The 15286-nt window shown below is 47.7% G+C and overlaps 10 non-coding genes across 10 annotated transcripts; all 10 read left to right on the top strand.

Annotated features, from left to right (window-relative positions):
• The first annotated feature begins 1106 nt into the window (after window positions 1-1106).
• LOC142691708 (U2 spliceosomal RNA) lies at window positions 1107-1297 on the top strand. Its single transcript, XR_012860235.1, has one exon. It is a non-coding gene; the product is annotated as a U2 spliceosomal RNA (small nuclear RNA).
• A 1288-nt stretch (window positions 1298-2585) lies between these two features.
• Window positions 2586-2776, top strand: LOC142691707 (U2 spliceosomal RNA). Its single transcript, XR_012860234.1, has one exon. It is a non-coding gene; the product is annotated as a U2 spliceosomal RNA (small nuclear RNA).
• A 1280-nt stretch (window positions 2777-4056) lies between these two features.
• On the top strand, window positions 4057-4247 carry LOC142691706 (U2 spliceosomal RNA). Its single transcript, XR_012860233.1, has one exon. It is a non-coding gene; the product is annotated as a U2 spliceosomal RNA (small nuclear RNA).
• Window positions 4248-5531: 1284 nt separating this feature from the next.
• LOC142691789 (U2 spliceosomal RNA) lies at window positions 5532-5722 on the top strand. Its single transcript, XR_012860309.1, has one exon. It is a non-coding gene; the product is annotated as a U2 spliceosomal RNA (small nuclear RNA).
• Window positions 5723-7022: 1300 nt separating this feature from the next.
• LOC142691705 (U2 spliceosomal RNA) lies at window positions 7023-7213 on the top strand. The gene has a single exon (XR_012860232.1). It is a non-coding gene; the product is annotated as a U2 spliceosomal RNA (small nuclear RNA).
• Window positions 7214-8501: 1288 nt separating this feature from the next.
• On the top strand, window positions 8502-8692 carry LOC142691703 (U2 spliceosomal RNA). Its single transcript, XR_012860231.1, has one exon. It is a non-coding gene; the product is annotated as a U2 spliceosomal RNA (small nuclear RNA).
• A 1284-nt stretch (window positions 8693-9976) lies between these two features.
• On the top strand, window positions 9977-10167 carry LOC142691702 (U2 spliceosomal RNA). The gene has a single exon (XR_012860230.1). It is a non-coding gene; the product is annotated as a U2 spliceosomal RNA (small nuclear RNA).
• Window positions 10168-11460: 1293 nt separating this feature from the next.
• Window positions 11461-11651, top strand: LOC142691791 (U2 spliceosomal RNA). Its single transcript, XR_012860311.1, has one exon. It is a non-coding gene; the product is annotated as a U2 spliceosomal RNA (small nuclear RNA).
• A 1260-nt stretch (window positions 11652-12911) lies between these two features.
• On the top strand, window positions 12912-13102 carry LOC142691701 (U2 spliceosomal RNA). The gene has a single exon (XR_012860229.1). It is a non-coding gene; the product is annotated as a U2 spliceosomal RNA (small nuclear RNA).
• Window positions 13103-14402: 1300 nt separating this feature from the next.
• On the top strand, window positions 14403-14593 carry LOC142691700 (U2 spliceosomal RNA). The gene has a single exon (XR_012860228.1). It is a non-coding gene; the product is annotated as a U2 spliceosomal RNA (small nuclear RNA).
• Window positions 14594-15286: the final 693 nt, after the last annotated feature.

Raw genomic sequence — 15286 nt, 5'->3', positions numbered from 1 at the left:
TCTGTGTTTCCGGCATTTCACATTGGAACACCTCATTTACCTTCCTTGTCTTCTCTCCGCCCTCCCTTTTAGGTAAGTTAAAGAGCTGCACCTGAGCCAGCCACTGATTGATTGATTGATTGATTGATTGATTGATTGATTGATTGATTGATTGATTGATTGATTGATGCAGCACAACAGTCAAATAGTGGAGTGGAGTAGGGGAACAGCAAACAGCCAATAAAGCAGCCCGCCCGCTCGCCTGCCCGCCACAATGGACCTACCTGTGTACACTAGATGGATGTGATGGAATGTACTGTCGTCCCTACATTTCAAGAAGAAGTAAGAATTGCAGTTGCAACAAAGCCTTGCTTGCCTACAAAGAGAGCAGCAATTTGGATTTGTTACTATGTTACCTAGAAGAATAACAAACTGTGCAAGGATGGAGGTTGTAGGAGCAAGGAGAAGTTGTCTGTAAAGTTGGTGGATGCCTATTTTCCATTTTGCAGTCCCTTGTCTCCCTCTTGTGGCCTCCTGGAGGCAACTAGCTGTGCAAAAAAAAGACAGCCTGGCGGCCGGCTGTTGCAGTGTTGCCCTCTCAGGCAACACTGAGTGACTGACTGAGCCTCACCGTCTTATATAAAGTTCAGACGGAACTTTGCACGTGTCATAGTGGAGCCCTCAGGATTCCAGAGCCAGCTTTCTGACATCATAATGGGGCCTCAGAGATAAAAGCCTGGGCCCAGGCAGTGTTGGTCAGTGCTGCTCAGCAGGCAGCACTGGACTGGACTGGATTACAGCTGATACAAGGTGTGAAGGAACAAGGGGTGGCTGTGGGCATGCACTTGCTGCCGCTGCCAGTGTTTATCTGCATGGCAGCAGGGCATTTGGGCGTTGCCAGGAAGGCGTTTTTATGTAGATTCCTCCTCTTTCAGCACTGCATTGTGGTGCAAGCAAAAGAAGCAAATCCTGTCTGGCTTCCTCTCCGGCCTTTATTCACCTCCCGTGTAGCTGTGAGTGTGTGAGCCTGCAGGGCCCCATGGAATTGCCTAGAAGTAGGCTGAATCGCTGCAAGGGCTGAACAGCAGTATCGGGCAGGCTCGGGCAACGCGCGGCCCGTTCGGGTTATCGCTTCTCGGCCTTTTGGCTAAGATCAAGTGTAGTATCTGTTCTTATCAGTTTAATATCTGATACGTCCCCTATCTGGGGACCATATATTAAATGGATTTTTAGAACAGGGAGATGGAAATAGAGCTTGCTCTGTCCACTCCACGCATTGACCTGGTATTGCAGTATTTCCAGGACCGGTGCACCCTTTCCTTATGTGTTGACTAAAAGCAGATTCCAAAAGTGTTTTTTGTCTTTGCTATTGTTTCTGTCTTTCTGAAGGGATCTCCCCTTTTAATCCCATTATTTCAACACCTGTTGGACAATGCATGAGTGATAATGAGCTCATTGATTAAATGCAATTAATGAATAGATTGCCACCTCTTGTTGTGTGTCGTCTGTGTTTCTGTGTTTCCGGCATTTCACATTGGAACACCTCATTCACCTTCCTTGTCTTCTCTCCGCCCTCCCTTTTAGGTAAGTTAAAGAGCTGCACCTGAGCCAGCCACTGATTGATTGATTGATTGATTGATTGATTGATTGATTGATTGATTGATTGATGCAGCACAACAGTCAAATAGTGGAGTGGAGTAGGGGAACAGCAAACAGCCAATAAAGCAGCCCGCCCGCTCGCCTGCCCGCCACAATGGACCTACCTGTGTACACTAGATGGATGTGATGGAATGTACTGTCGTCCCTACATTTCAAGAAGAAGTAAGAATTGCAGTTGCAACAAAGCCTTGCTTGCCTACAAAGAGAGCAGCAATTTGGATTTGTTACTATGTTACCTAGAAGAATAACAAACTGTGCAAGGATGGAGGTTGTAGGAGCAAGGAGAAGTTGTCTGTAAAGTTGGTGGATGCCTATTTTCCATTTTGCAGTCCCTTGTCTCCCTCTTGTGGCCTCCTGGAGGCAACTAGCTGTGCAAAAAAAAGACAGCCTGGCGGCCGGCTGTTGCAGTGTTGCCCTCTCAGGCAACACTGAGTGACTGACTGAGCCTCACCGTCTTATATAAAGTTCAGACGGAACTTTGCACGTGTCATAGTGGAGCCCTCAGGATTCCAGAGCCAGCTTTCTGACATCATAATGGGGCCTCAGAGATAAAAGCCTGGGCCCAGGCAGTGTTGGTCAGTGCTGCTCAGCAGGCAGCACTGGACTGGACTGGATTACAGCTGATACAAGGTGTGAAGGAACAAGGGGTGGCTGTGGGCATGCACTTGCTGCCGCTGCCAGTGTTTATCTGCATGGCAGCAGGGCATTTGGGCGTTGCCAGGAAGGCGTTTTTATGTAGATTCCTCCTCTTTCAGCACTGCATTGTGGTGCAAGCAAAAGAAGCAAATCCTGTCTGGCTTCCTCTCCGGCCTTTATTCACCTCCCGTGTAGCTGTGAGTGTGTGAGCCTGCAGGGCCCCATGGAATTGCCTAGAAGTAGGCTGAATCGCTGCAAGGGCTGAACAGCAGTATCGGGCAGGCTCGGGCAACGCGCGGCCCGTTCGGGTTATCGCTTCTCGGCCTTTTGGCTAAGATCAAGTGTAGTATCTGTTCTTATCAGTTTAATATCTGATACGTCCCCTATCTGGGGACCATATATTAAATGGATTTTTAGAACAGGGAGATGGAAATAGAGCTTGCTCTGTCCACTCCACGCATTGACCTGGTATTGCAGTATTTCCAGGACCGGTGCACCCTTTCCTTATGTGTTGACTAAAAGCAGATTCCAAAAGTGTTTTTTGTCTTTGCTATTGTTTCTGTCTTTCTGAAGGGATCTCCCCTTTTAATCCCATTATTTCAACACCTGTTGGACAATGCATGAGTGATAATGAGCTCATTGATTAAATGCAATTAATGAATAGATTGCCACCTCTTGTTGTGTGTCGTCTGTGTTTCTGTGTTTCCGGCATTTCACATTGGAACACCTCATTCACCTTCCTTGTCTTCTCTCCGCCCTCCCTTTTAGGTAAGTTAAAGAGCTGCACCTGAGCCAGCCACTGATTGATTGATTGATTGATTGATTGATTGATTGATTGATTGATGCAGCACAACAGTCAAATAGTGGAGTGGAGTAGGGGAACAGCAAACAGCCAATAAAGCAGCCCGCCCGCTCGCCTGCCCGCCACAATGGACCTACCTGTGTACACTAGATGGATGTGATGGAATGTACTGTCGTCCCTACATTTCAAGAAGAAGTAAGAATTGCAGTTGCAACAAAGCCTTGCTTGCCTACAAAGAGAGCAGCAATTTGGATTTGTTACTATGTTACCTAGAAGAATAACAAACTGTGCAAGGATGGAGGTTGTAGGAGCAAGGAGAAGTTGTCTGTAAAGTTGGTGGATGCCTATTTTCCATTTTGCAGTCCCTTGTCTCCCTCTTGTGGCCTCCTGGAGGCAACTAGCTGTGCAAAAAAAAGACAGCCTGGCGGCCGGCTGTTGCAGTGTTGCCCTCTCAGGCAACACTGAGTGACTGACTGAGCCTCACCGTCTTATATAAAGTTCAGACGGAACTTTGCACGTGTCATAGTGGAGCCCTCAGGATTCCAGAGCCAGCTTTCTGACATCATAATGGGGCCTCAGAGATAAAAGCCTGGGCCCAGGCAGTGTTGGTCAGTGCTGCTCAGCAGGCAGCACTGGACTGGACTGGATTACAGCTGATACAAGGTGTGAAGGAACAAGGGGTGGCTGTGGGCATGCACTTGCTGCCGCTGCCAGTGTTTATCTGCATGGCAGCAGGGCATTTGGGCGTTGCCAGGAAGGCGTTTTTATGTAGATTCCTCCTCTTTCAGCACTGCATTGTGGTGCAAGCAAAAGAAGCAAATCCTGTCTGGCTTCCTCTCCGGCCTTTATTCACCTCCCGTGTAGCTGTGAGTGTGTGAGCCTGCAGGGCCCCATGGAATTGCCTAGAAGTAGGCTGAATCGCTGCAAGGGCTGAACAGCAGTATCGGGCAGGCTCGGGCAACGCGCGGCCCGTTCGGGTTATCGCTTCTCGGCCTTTTGGCTAAGATCAAGTGTAGTATCTGTTCTTATCAGTTTAATATCTGATACGTCCCCTATCTGGGGACCATATATTAAATGGATTTTTAGAACAGGGAGATGGAAATAGAGCTTGCTCTGTCCACTCCACGCATTGACCTGGTATTGCAGTATTTCCAGGACCGGTGCACCCTTTCCTTATGTGTTGACTAAAAGCAGATTCCAAAAGTGTTTTTTGTCTTTGCTATTGTTTCTGTCTTTCTGAAGGGATCTCCCCTTTTAATCCCATTATTTCAACACCTGTTGGACAATGCATGAGTGATAATGAGCTCATTGATTAAATGCAATTAATGAATAGATTGCCACCTCTTGTTGTGTGTCGTCTGTGTTTCTGTGTTTCCGGCATTTCACATTGGAACACCTCATTCACCTTCCTTGTCTTCTCTCCGCCCTCCCTTTTAGGTAAGTTAAAGAGCTGCACCTGAGCCAGCCACTGATTGATTGATTGATTGATTGATTGATTGATTGATTGATTGATTGATGCAGCACAACAGTCAAATAGTGGAGTGGAGTAGGGGAACAGCAAACAGCCAATAAAGCAGCCCGCCCGCTCGCCTGCCCGCCACAATGGACCTACCTGTGTACACTAGATGGATGTGATGGAATGTACTGTCGTCCCTACATTTCAAGAAGAAGTAAGAATTGCAGTTGCAACAAAGCCTTGCTTGCCTACAAAGAGAGCAGCAATTTGGATTTGTTACTATGTTACCTAGAAGAATAACAAACTGTGCAAGGATGGAGGTTGTAGGAGCAAGGAGAAGTTGTCTGTAAAGTTGGTGGATGCCTATTTTCCATTTTGCAGTCCCTTGTCTCCCTCTTGTGGCCTCCTGGAGGCAACTAGCTGTGCAAAAAAAAGACAGCCTGGCGGCCGGCTGTTGCAGTGTTGCCCTCTCAGGCAACACTGAGTGACTGACTGAGCCTCACCGTCTTATATAAAGTTCAGACGGAACTTTGCACGTGTCATAGTGGAGCCCTCAGGATTCCAGAGCCAGCTTTCTGACATCATAATGGGGCCTCAGAGATAAAAGCCTGGGCCCAGGCAGTGTTGGTCAGTGCTGCTCAGCAGGCAGCACTGGACTGGACTGGATTACAGCTGATACAAGGTGTGAAGGAACAAGGGGTGGCTGTGGGCATGCACTTGCTGCCGCTGCCAGTGTTTATCTGCATGGCAGCAGGGCATTTGGGCGTTGCCAGGAAGGCGTTTTTATGTAGATTCCTCCTCTTTCAGCACTGCATTGTGGTGCAAGCAAAAGAAGCAAATCCTGTCTGGCTTCCTCTCCGGCCTTTATTCACCTCCCGTGTAGCTGTGAGTGTGTGAGTCTGCAGGGCCCCATGGAATTGCCTAGAAGTAGGCTGAATCGCTGCAAGGGCTGAACAGCAGTATCGGGCAGGCTCGGGCAACGCGCGGCCCGTTCGGGTTATCGCTTCTCGGCCTTTTGGCTAAGATCAAGTGTAGTATCTGTTCTTATCAGTTTAATATCTGATACGTCCCCTATCTGGGGACCATATATTAAATGGATTTTTAGAACAGGGAGATGGAAATAGAGCTTGCTCTGTCCACTCCACGCATTGACCTGGTATTGCAGTATTTCCAGGACCGGTGCACTCTTTCCTTATGTGTTGACTAAAAGCAGATTCCAAAAGTGTTTTTTGTCTTTGCTATTGTTTCTGTCTTTCTGAAGGGATCTCCCCTTTTAATCCCATTATTTCAACACCTGTTGGACAATGCATGAGTGATAATGAGCTCATTGATTAAATGCAATTAATGAATAGATTGCCACCTCTTGTTGTGTGTCGTCTGTGTTTCTGTGTTTCCGGCATTTCACATTGGAACACCTCATTCACCTTCCTTGTCTTCTCTCCGCCCTCCCTTTTAGGTAAGTTAAAGAGCTGCACCTGAGCCAGCCACTGATTGATTGATTGATTGATTGATTGATTGATTGATTGATTGATTGATTGATTGATTGATTGATGCAGCACAACAGTCAAATAGTGGAGTGGAGTAGGGGAACAGCAAACAGCCAATAAAGCAGCCCGCCCGCTCGCCTGCCCGCCACAATGGACCTACCTGTGTACACTAGATGGATGTGATGGAATGTACTGTCGTCCCTACATTTCAAGAAGAAGTAAGAATTGCAGTTGCAACAAAGCCTTGCTTGCCTACAAAGAGAGCAGCAATTTGGATTTGTTACTATGTTACCTAGAAGAATAACAAACTGTGCAAGGATGGAGGTTGTAGGAGCAAGGAGAAGTTGTCTGTAAAGTTGGTGGATGCCTATTTTCCATTTTGCAGTCCCTTGTCTCCCTCTTGTGGCCTCCTGGAGGCAACTAGCTGTGCAAAAAAAAGACATCCTGGCGGCCGGCTGTTGCAGTGTTGCCCTCTCAGGCAACACTGAGTGACTGACTGAGCCTCACCGTCTTATATAAAGTTCAGACGGAACTTTGCACGTGTCATAGTGGAGCCCTCAGGATTCCAGAGCCAGCTTTCTGACATCATAATGGGGCCTCAGAGATAAAAGCCTGGGCCCAGGCAGTGTTGGTCAGTGCTGCTCAGCAGGCAGCACTGGACTGGACTGGATTACAGCTGATACAAGGTGTGAAGGAACAAGGGGTGGCTGTGGGCATGCACTTGCTGCCGCTGCCAGTGTTTATCTGCATGGCAGCAGGGCATTTGGGCGTTGCCAGGAAGGCGTTTTTATGTAGATTCCTCCTCTTTCAGCACTGCATTGTGGTGCAAGCAAAAGAAGCAAATCCTGTCTGGCTTCCTCTCCGGCCTTTATTCACCTCCCGTGTAGCTGTGAGTGTGTGAGCCTGCAGGGCCCCATGGAATTGCCTAGAAGTAGGCTGAATCGCTGCAAGGGCTGAACAGCAGTATCGGGCAGGCTCGGGCAACGCGCGGCCCGTTCGGGTTATCGCTTCTCGGCCTTTTGGCTAAGATCAAGTGTAGTATCTGTTCTTATCAGTTTAATATCTGATACGTCCCCTATCTGGGGACCATATATTAAATGGATTTTTAGAACAGGGAGATGGAAATAGAGCTTGCTCTGTCCACTCCACGCATTGACCTGGTATTGCAGTATTTCCAGGACCGGTGCACCCTTTCCTTATGTGTTGACTAAAAGCAGATTCCAAAAGTGTTTTTTGTCTTTGCTATTGTTTCTGTCTTTCTGAAGGGATCTCCCCTTTTAATCCCATTATTTCAACACCTGTTGGACAATGCATGAGTGATAATGAGCTCATTGATTAAATGCAATTAATGAATAGATTGCCACCTCTTGTTGTGTGTCGTCTCTGTTTCTGTGTTTCCGGCATTTCACATTGGAACACCTCATTCACCTTCCTTGTCTTCTCTCCGCCCTCCCTTTTAGGTAAGTTAAAGAGCTGCACCTGAGCCAGCCACTGATTGATTGATTGATTGATTGATTGATTGATTGATTGATTGATTGATTGATGCAGCACAACAGTCAAATAGTGGAGTGGAGTAGGGGAACAGCAAACAGCCAATAAAGCAGCCCGCCCGCTCGCCTGCCCGCCACAATGGACCTACCTGTGTACACTAGATGGATGTGATGGAATGTACTGTCGTCCCTACATTTCAAGAAGAAGTAAGAATTGCAGTTGCAACAAAGCCTTGCTTGCCTACAAAGAGAGCAGCAATTTGGATTTGTTACTATGTTACCTAGAAGAATAACAAACTGTGCAAGGATGGAGGTTGTAGGAGCAAGGAGAAGTTGTCTGTAAAGTTGGTGGATGCCTATTTTCCATTTTGCAGTCCCTTGTCTCCCTCTTGTGGCCTCCTGGAGGCAACTAGCTGTGCAAAAAAAAGACAGCCTGGCGGCCGGCTGTTGCAGTGTTGCCCTCTCAGGCAACACTGAGTGACTGACTGAGCCTCACCGTCTTATATAAAGTTCAGACGGAACTTTGCACGTGTCATAGTGGAGCCCTCAGGATTCCAGAGCCAGCTTTCTGACATCATAATGGGGCCTCAGAGATAAAAGCCTGGGCCCAGGCAGTGTTGGTCAGTGCTGCTCAGCAGGCAGCACTGGACTGGACTGGATTACAGCTGATACAAGGTGTGCAGGAACAAGGGGTGGCTGTGGGCATGCACTTGCTGCCGCTGCCAGTGTTTATCTGCATGGCAGCAGGGCATTTGGGCGTTGCCAGGAAGGCGTTTTTATGTAGATTCCTCCTCTTTCAGCACTGCATTGTGGTGCAAGCAAAAGAAGCAAATCCTGTCTGGCTTCCTCTCCGGCCTTTATTCACCTCCCGTGTAGCTGTGAGTGTGTGAGCCTGCAGGGCCCCATGGAATTGCCTAGAAGTAGGCTGAATCGCTGCAAGGGCTGAACAGCAGTATCGGGCAGGCTCGGGCAACGCGCGGCCCGTTCGGGTTATCGCTTCTCGGCCTTTTGGCTAAGATCAAGTGTAGTATCTGTTCTTATCAGTTTAATATCTGATACGTCCCCTATCTGGGGACCATATATTAAATGGATTTTTAGAACAGGGAGATGGAAATAGAGCTTGCTCTGTCCACTCCACGCATTGACCTGGTATTGCAGTATTTCCAGGACCGGTGCACCCTTTCCTTATGTGTTGACTAAAAGCAGATTCCAAAAGTGTTTTTTGTCTTTGCTATTGTTTCTGTCTTTCTGAAGGGATCTCCCCTTTTAATCCCATTATTTCAACACCTGTTGGACAATGCATGAGTGATAATGAGCTCATTGATTAAATGCAATTAATGAATAGATTGCCACCTCTTGTTGTGTGTCGTCTGTGTTTCTGTGTTTCCGGCATTTCACATTGGAACACCTCATTCACCTTCCTTGTCTTCTCTCCGCCCTCCCTTTTAGGTAAGTTAAAGAGCTGCACCTGAGCCAGCCACTGATTGATTGATTGATTGATTGATTGATTGATTGATTGATGCAGCACAACAGTCAAATAGTGGAGTGGAGTAGGGGAACAGCAAACAGCCAATAAAGCAGCCCGCCCGCTCGCCTGCCCGCCACAATGGACCTACCTGTGTACACTAGATGGATGTGATGGAATGTACTGTCGTCCCTACATTTCAAGAAGAAGTAAGAATTGCAGTTGCAACAAAGCCTTGCTTGCCTACAAAGAGAGCAGCAATTTGGATTTGTTACTATGTTACCTAGAAGAATAACAAACTGTGCAAGGATGGAGGTTGTAGGAGCAAGGAGAAGTTGTCTGTAAAGTTGGTGGATGCCTATTTTCCATTTTGCAGTCCCTTGTCTCCCTCTTGTGGCCTCCTGGAGGCAACTAGCTGTGCAAAAAAAAGACAGCCTGGCGGCCGGCTGTTGCAGTGTTGCCCTCTCAGGCAACACTGAGTGACTGACTGAGCCTCACCGTCTTATATAAAGTTCAGACGGAACTTTGCACGTGTCATAGTGGAGCCCTCAGGATTCCAGAGCCAGCTTTCTGACATCATAATGGGGCCTCAGAGATAAAAGCCTGGGCCCAGGCAGTGTTGGTCAGTGCTGCTCAGCAGGCAGCACTGGACTGGACTGGATTACAGCTGATACAAGGTGTGAAGGAACAAGGGGTGGCTGTGGGCATGCACTTGCTGCCGCTGCCAGTGTTTATCTGCATGGCAGCAGGGCATTTGGGCGTTGCCAGGAAGGCGTTTTTATGTAGATTCCTCCTTTCCTCCTCTTTCAGCACTGCATTGTGGTGCAAGCAAAAGAAGCAAATCCTGTCTGGCTTCCTCTCCGGCCTTTATTCACCTCCCGTGTAGCTGTGAGTGTGTGAGCCTGCAGGGCCCCATGGAATTGCCTAGAAGTAGGCTGAATCGCTGCAAGGGCTGAACAGCAGTATCGGGCAGGCTCGGGCAACGCGCGGCCCGTTCGGGTTATCGCTTCTCGGCCTTTTGGCTAAGATCAAGTGTAGTATCTGTTCTTATCAGTTTAATATCTGATACGTCCCCTATCTGGGGACCATATATTAAATGGATTTTTAGAACAGGGAGATGGAAATAGAGCTTGCTCTGTCCACTCCACGCATTGACCTGGTATTGCAGTATTTCCAGGACCGGTGCACCCTTTCCTTATGTGTTGACTAAAAGCAGATTCCAAAAGTGTTTTTTTGTCTTTGCTATTGTTTCTGTCTTTCTGAAGGGATCTCCCCTTTTAATCCCATTATTTCAACACCTGTTGGACAATGCATGAGTGATAATGAGCTCATTGATTAAATGCAATTAATGAATAGATTGCCACCTCTTGTTGTGTGTCGTCTCTGTTTCTGTGTTTCCGGCATTTCACATTGGAACACCTCATTCACCTTCCTTGTCTTCTCTCCGCCCTCCCTTTTAGGTAAGTTAAAGAGCTGCACCTGAGCCAGCCACTGATTGATTGATTGATTGATTGATTGATTGATTGATTGATTGATTGATTGATTGATGCAGCACAACAGTCAAATAGTGGAGTGGAGTAGGGGAACAGCAAACAGCCAATAAAGCAGCCCGCCCGCTCGCCTGCCCGCCACAATGGACCTACCTGTGTACACTAGATGGATGTGATGGAATGTACTGTCGTCCCTACATTTCAAGAAGAAGTAAGAATTGCAGTTGCAACAAAGCCTTGCTTGCCTACAAAGAGAGCAGCAATTTGGATTTGTTACTATGTTACCTAGAAGAATAACAAACTGTGCAAGGATGGAGGTTGTAGGAGCAAGGAGAAGTTGTCTGTAAAGTTGGTGGATGCCTATTTTCCATTTTGCAGTCCCTTGTCTCCCTCTTGTGGCCTCCTGGAGGCAACTAGCTGTGCAAAAAAAAGACAGCCTGGCGGCCGGCTGTTGCAGTGTTGCCCTCTCAGGCAACACTGAGTGACTGACTGAGCCTCACCGTCTTATATAAAGTTCAGACGGAACTTTGCACGTGTCATAGTGGAGCCCTCAGGATTCCAGAGCCAGCTTTCTGACATCATAATGGGGCCTCAGAGATAAAAGCCTGGGCCCAGGCAGTGTTGGTCAGTGCTGCTCAGCAGGCAGCACTGGACTGGACTGGATTACAGCTGATACAAGGTGTGAAGGAACAAGGGGTGGCTGTGGGCATGCACTTGCTGCCGCTGCCAGTGTTTATCTGCATGGCAGCAGGGCATTTGGGCGTTGCCAGGAAGGCGTTTTTATGTAGATTCCTCCTCTTTCAGCACTGCATTGTGGTGCAAGCAAAAGAAGCAAATCCTGTCTGGCTTCCTCTCCGGCCTTTATTCACCTCCCGTGTAGCTGTGAGTGTGTGAGCCTGCAGGGCCCCATGGAATTGCCTAGAAGTAGGCTGAATCGCTGCAAGGGCTGAACAGCAGTATCGGGCAGGCTCGGGCAACGCGCGGCCCGTTCGGGTTATCGCTTCTCAGCCTTTTGGCTAAGATCAAGTGTAGTATCTGTTCTTATCAGTTTAATATCTGATACGTCCCCTATCTGGGGACCATATATTAAATGGATTTTTAGAACAGGGAGATGGAAATAGAGCTTGCTCTGTCCACTCCACGCATTGACCTGGTATTGCAGTATTTCCAGGACCGGTGCACCCTTTCCTTATGTGTTGACTAAAAGCAGATTCCAAAAGTGTTTTTTGTCTTTGCTATTGTTTCTGTCTTTCTGAAGGGATCTCCCCTTTTAATCCCATTATTTCAACACCTGTTGGACAATGCATGAGTGATAATGAGCTCATTGATTAAATGCAATTAATGAATAGATTGCCACCTCTTGTTGTGTGTCGTCTGTGTTTCTGTGTTTCCGGCATTTCACATTGGAACACCTCATTCACCTTCCTTGTCTTCTCTCCGCCCTCCCTTTTAGGTAAGTTAAAGAGCTGCACCTGAGCCAGCCACTGATTGATTGATTGATTGATTGATGCAGCACAACAGTCAAATAGTGGAGTGGAGTAGGGGAACAGCAAACAGCCAATAAAGCAGCCCGCCCGCTCGCCTGCCCACCACAATGGACCTACCTGTGTACACTAGATGGATGTGATGGAATGTACTGTCGTCCCTACATTTCAAGAAGAAGTAAGAATTGCAGTTGCAACAAAGCCTTGCTTGCCTACAAAGAGAGCAGCAATTTGGATTTGTTACTATGTTACCTAGAAGAATAACAAACTGTGCAAGGATGGAGGTTGTAGGAGCAAGGAGAAGTTGTCTGTAAAGTTGGTGGATGCCTATTTTCCATTTTGCAGTCCCTTGTCTCCCTCTTGTGGCCTCCTGGAGGCAACTAGCTGTGCAAAAAAAAGACAGCCTGGCGGCCGGCTGTTGCAGTGTTGCCCTCTCAGGCAACACTGAGTGACTGACTGAGCCTCACCGTCTTATATAAAGTTCAGACGGAACTTTGCACGTGTCATAGTGGAGCCCTCAGGATTCCAGAGCCAGCTTTCTGACATCATAATGGGGCCTCAGAGATAAAAGCCTGGGCCCAGGCAGTGTTGGTCAGTGCTGCTCAGCAGGCAGCACTGGACTGGACTGGATTACAGCTGATACAAGGTGTGAAGGAACAAGGGGTGGCTGTGGGCATGCACTTGCTGCCGCTGCCAGTGTTTATCTGCATGGCAGCAGGGCATTTGGGCGTTGCCAGGAAGGCGTTTTTATGTAGATTCCTCCTCTTTCAGCACTGCATTGTGGTGCAAGCAAAAGAAGCAAATCCTGTCTGGCTTCCTCTCCGGCCTTTATTCACCTCCCGTGTAGCTGTGAGTGTGTGAGCCTGCAGGGCCCCATGGAATTGCCTAGAAGTAGGCTGAATCGCTGCAAGGGCTGAACAGCAGTATCGGGCAGGCTCGGGCAACGCGCGGCCCGTTCGGGTTATCGCTTCTCGGCCTTTTGGCTAAGATCAAGTGTAGTATCTGTTCTTATCAGTTTAATATCTGATACGTCCCCTATCTGGGGACCATATATTAAATGGATTTTTAGAACAGGGAGATGGAAATAGAGCTTGCTCTGTCCACTCCACGCATTGACCTGGTATTGCAGTATTTCCAGGACCGGTGCACCCTTTCCTTATGTGTTGACTAAAAGCAGATTCCAAAAGTGTTTTTTGTCTTTGCTATTGTTTCTGTCTTTCTGAAGGGATCTCCCCTTTTAATCCCATTATTTCAACACCTGTTGGACAATGCATGAGTGATAATGAGCTCATTGATTAAATGCAATTAATGAATAGATTGCCACCTCTTGTTGTGTGTCGTCTGTGTTTCTGTGTTTCCGGCATTTCACATTGGAACACCTCATTCACCTTCCTTGTCTTCTCTCCGCCCTCCCTTTTAGGTAAGTTAAAGAGCTGCACCTGAGCCAGCCACTGATTGATTGATTGATTGATTGATTGATTGATTGATTGATTGATTGATTGATTGATTGATTGATGCAGCACAACAGTCAAATAGTGGAGTGGAGTAGGGGAACAGCAAACAGCCAATAAAGCAGCCCGCCCGCTCGCCTGCCCGCCACAATGGACCTACCTGTGTACAATAGATGGATGTGATGGAATGTACTGTCGTCCCTACATTTCAAGAAGAAGTAAGAATTGCAGTTGCAACAAAGCCTTGCTTGCCTACAAAGAGAGCAGCAATTTGGATTTGTTACTATGTTACCTAGAAGAATAACAAACTGTGCAAGGATGGAGGTTGTAGGAGCAAGGAGAAGTTGTCTGTAAAGTTGGTGGATGCCTATTTTCCATTTTGCAGTCCCTTGTCTCCCTCTTGTGGCCTCCTGGAGGCAACTAGCTGTGCAAAAAAAAGACAGCCTGGCGGCCGGCTGTTGCAGTGTTGCCCTCTCAGGCAACACTGAGTGACTGACTGAGCCTCACCGTCTTATATAAAGTTCAGACGGAACTTTGCACGTGTCATAGTGGAGCCCTCAGGATTCCAGAGCCAGCTTTCTGACATCATAATGGGGCCTCAGAGATAAAAGCCTGGGCCCAGGCAGTGTTGGTCAGTGCTGCTCAGCAGGCAGCACTGGACTGGACTGGATTACAGCTGATACAAGGTGTGAAGGAACAAGGGGTGGCTGTGGGCATGCACTTGCTGCCGCTGCCAGTGTTTATCTGCATGGCAGCAGGGCATTTGGGCGTTGCCAGGAAGGCGTTTTTATGTAGATTCCTCCTCTTTCAGCACTGCATTGTGGTGCAAGCAAAAGAAGCAAATCCTGTCTGGCTTCCTCTCCGGCCTTTATTCACCTCCCGTGTAGCTGTGAGTGTGTGAGCCTGCAGGGCCCCATGGAATTGCCTAGAAGTAGGCTGAATCGCTGCAAGGGCTGAACAGCAGTATCGGGCAGGCTCGGGCAACGCGCGGCCCGTTCGGGTTATCGCTTCTCGGCCTTTTGGCTAAGATCAAGTGTAGTATCTGTTCTTATCAGTTTAATATCTGATACGTCCCCTATCTGGGGACCATATATTAAATGGATTTTTAGAACAGGGAGATGGAAATAGAGCTTGCTCTGTCCACTCCACGCATTGACCTGGTATTGCAGTATTTCCAGGACCGGTGCACCCTTTCCTTATGTGTTGACTAAAAGCAGATTCCAAAAGTGTTTTTTGTCTTTGCTATTGTTTCTGTCTTTCTGAAGGGATCTCCCCTTTTAATCCCATTATTTCAACACCTGTTGGACAATGCATGAGTGATAATGAGCTCATTGATTAAATGCAATTAATGAATAGATTGCCACCTCTTGTTGTGTGTCGTCTGTGTTTCTGTGTTTCCGGCATTTCACATTGGAACACCTCATTCACCTTCCTTGTCTTCTCTCCGCCCTCCCTTTTAGGTAAGTTAAAGAGCTGCACCTGAGCCAGCCACTGATTGATTGATTGATTGATTGATTGATTGATTGATTGATTGATTGATTGATTCAGCACAACAGTCAAATAGTGGAGTGGAGTAGGGGAACAGCAAACAGCCAATAAAGCAGCCCGCCCGCTCGCCTGCCCGCCACAATGGACCTACCTGTGTACACTAGATGGATGTGATGGAATGTACTGTCGTCCCTACATTTCAAGAAGAAGTAAGAATTGCAGTTGCAACAAAGCCTTGCTTGCCTACAAAGAGAGCAGCAATTTGGATTTGTTACTATGTTACCTAGAAGAATAACAAACTGTGCAAGGATGGAGGTTGTAGGAGCAAGGAGAAGTTGTCTGTAAAGTTGGTGGATGCCTATTTTCCATTTTGCAGTCCCTTGTCTCCCTCTTGTGGCC

This window comes from Rhinoderma darwinii, assembly GCF_050947455.1.
Source record: "Rhinoderma darwinii isolate aRhiDar2 chromosome 5 unlocalized genomic scaffold, aRhiDar2.hap1 SUPER_5_unloc_38, whole genome shotgun sequence".
Taxonomy (NCBI): Eukaryota; Metazoa; Chordata; class Amphibia; order Anura; family Rhinodermatidae; genus Rhinoderma; species Rhinoderma darwinii.
This window is presented reverse-complemented; position numbering and strand designations above follow the sequence as displayed.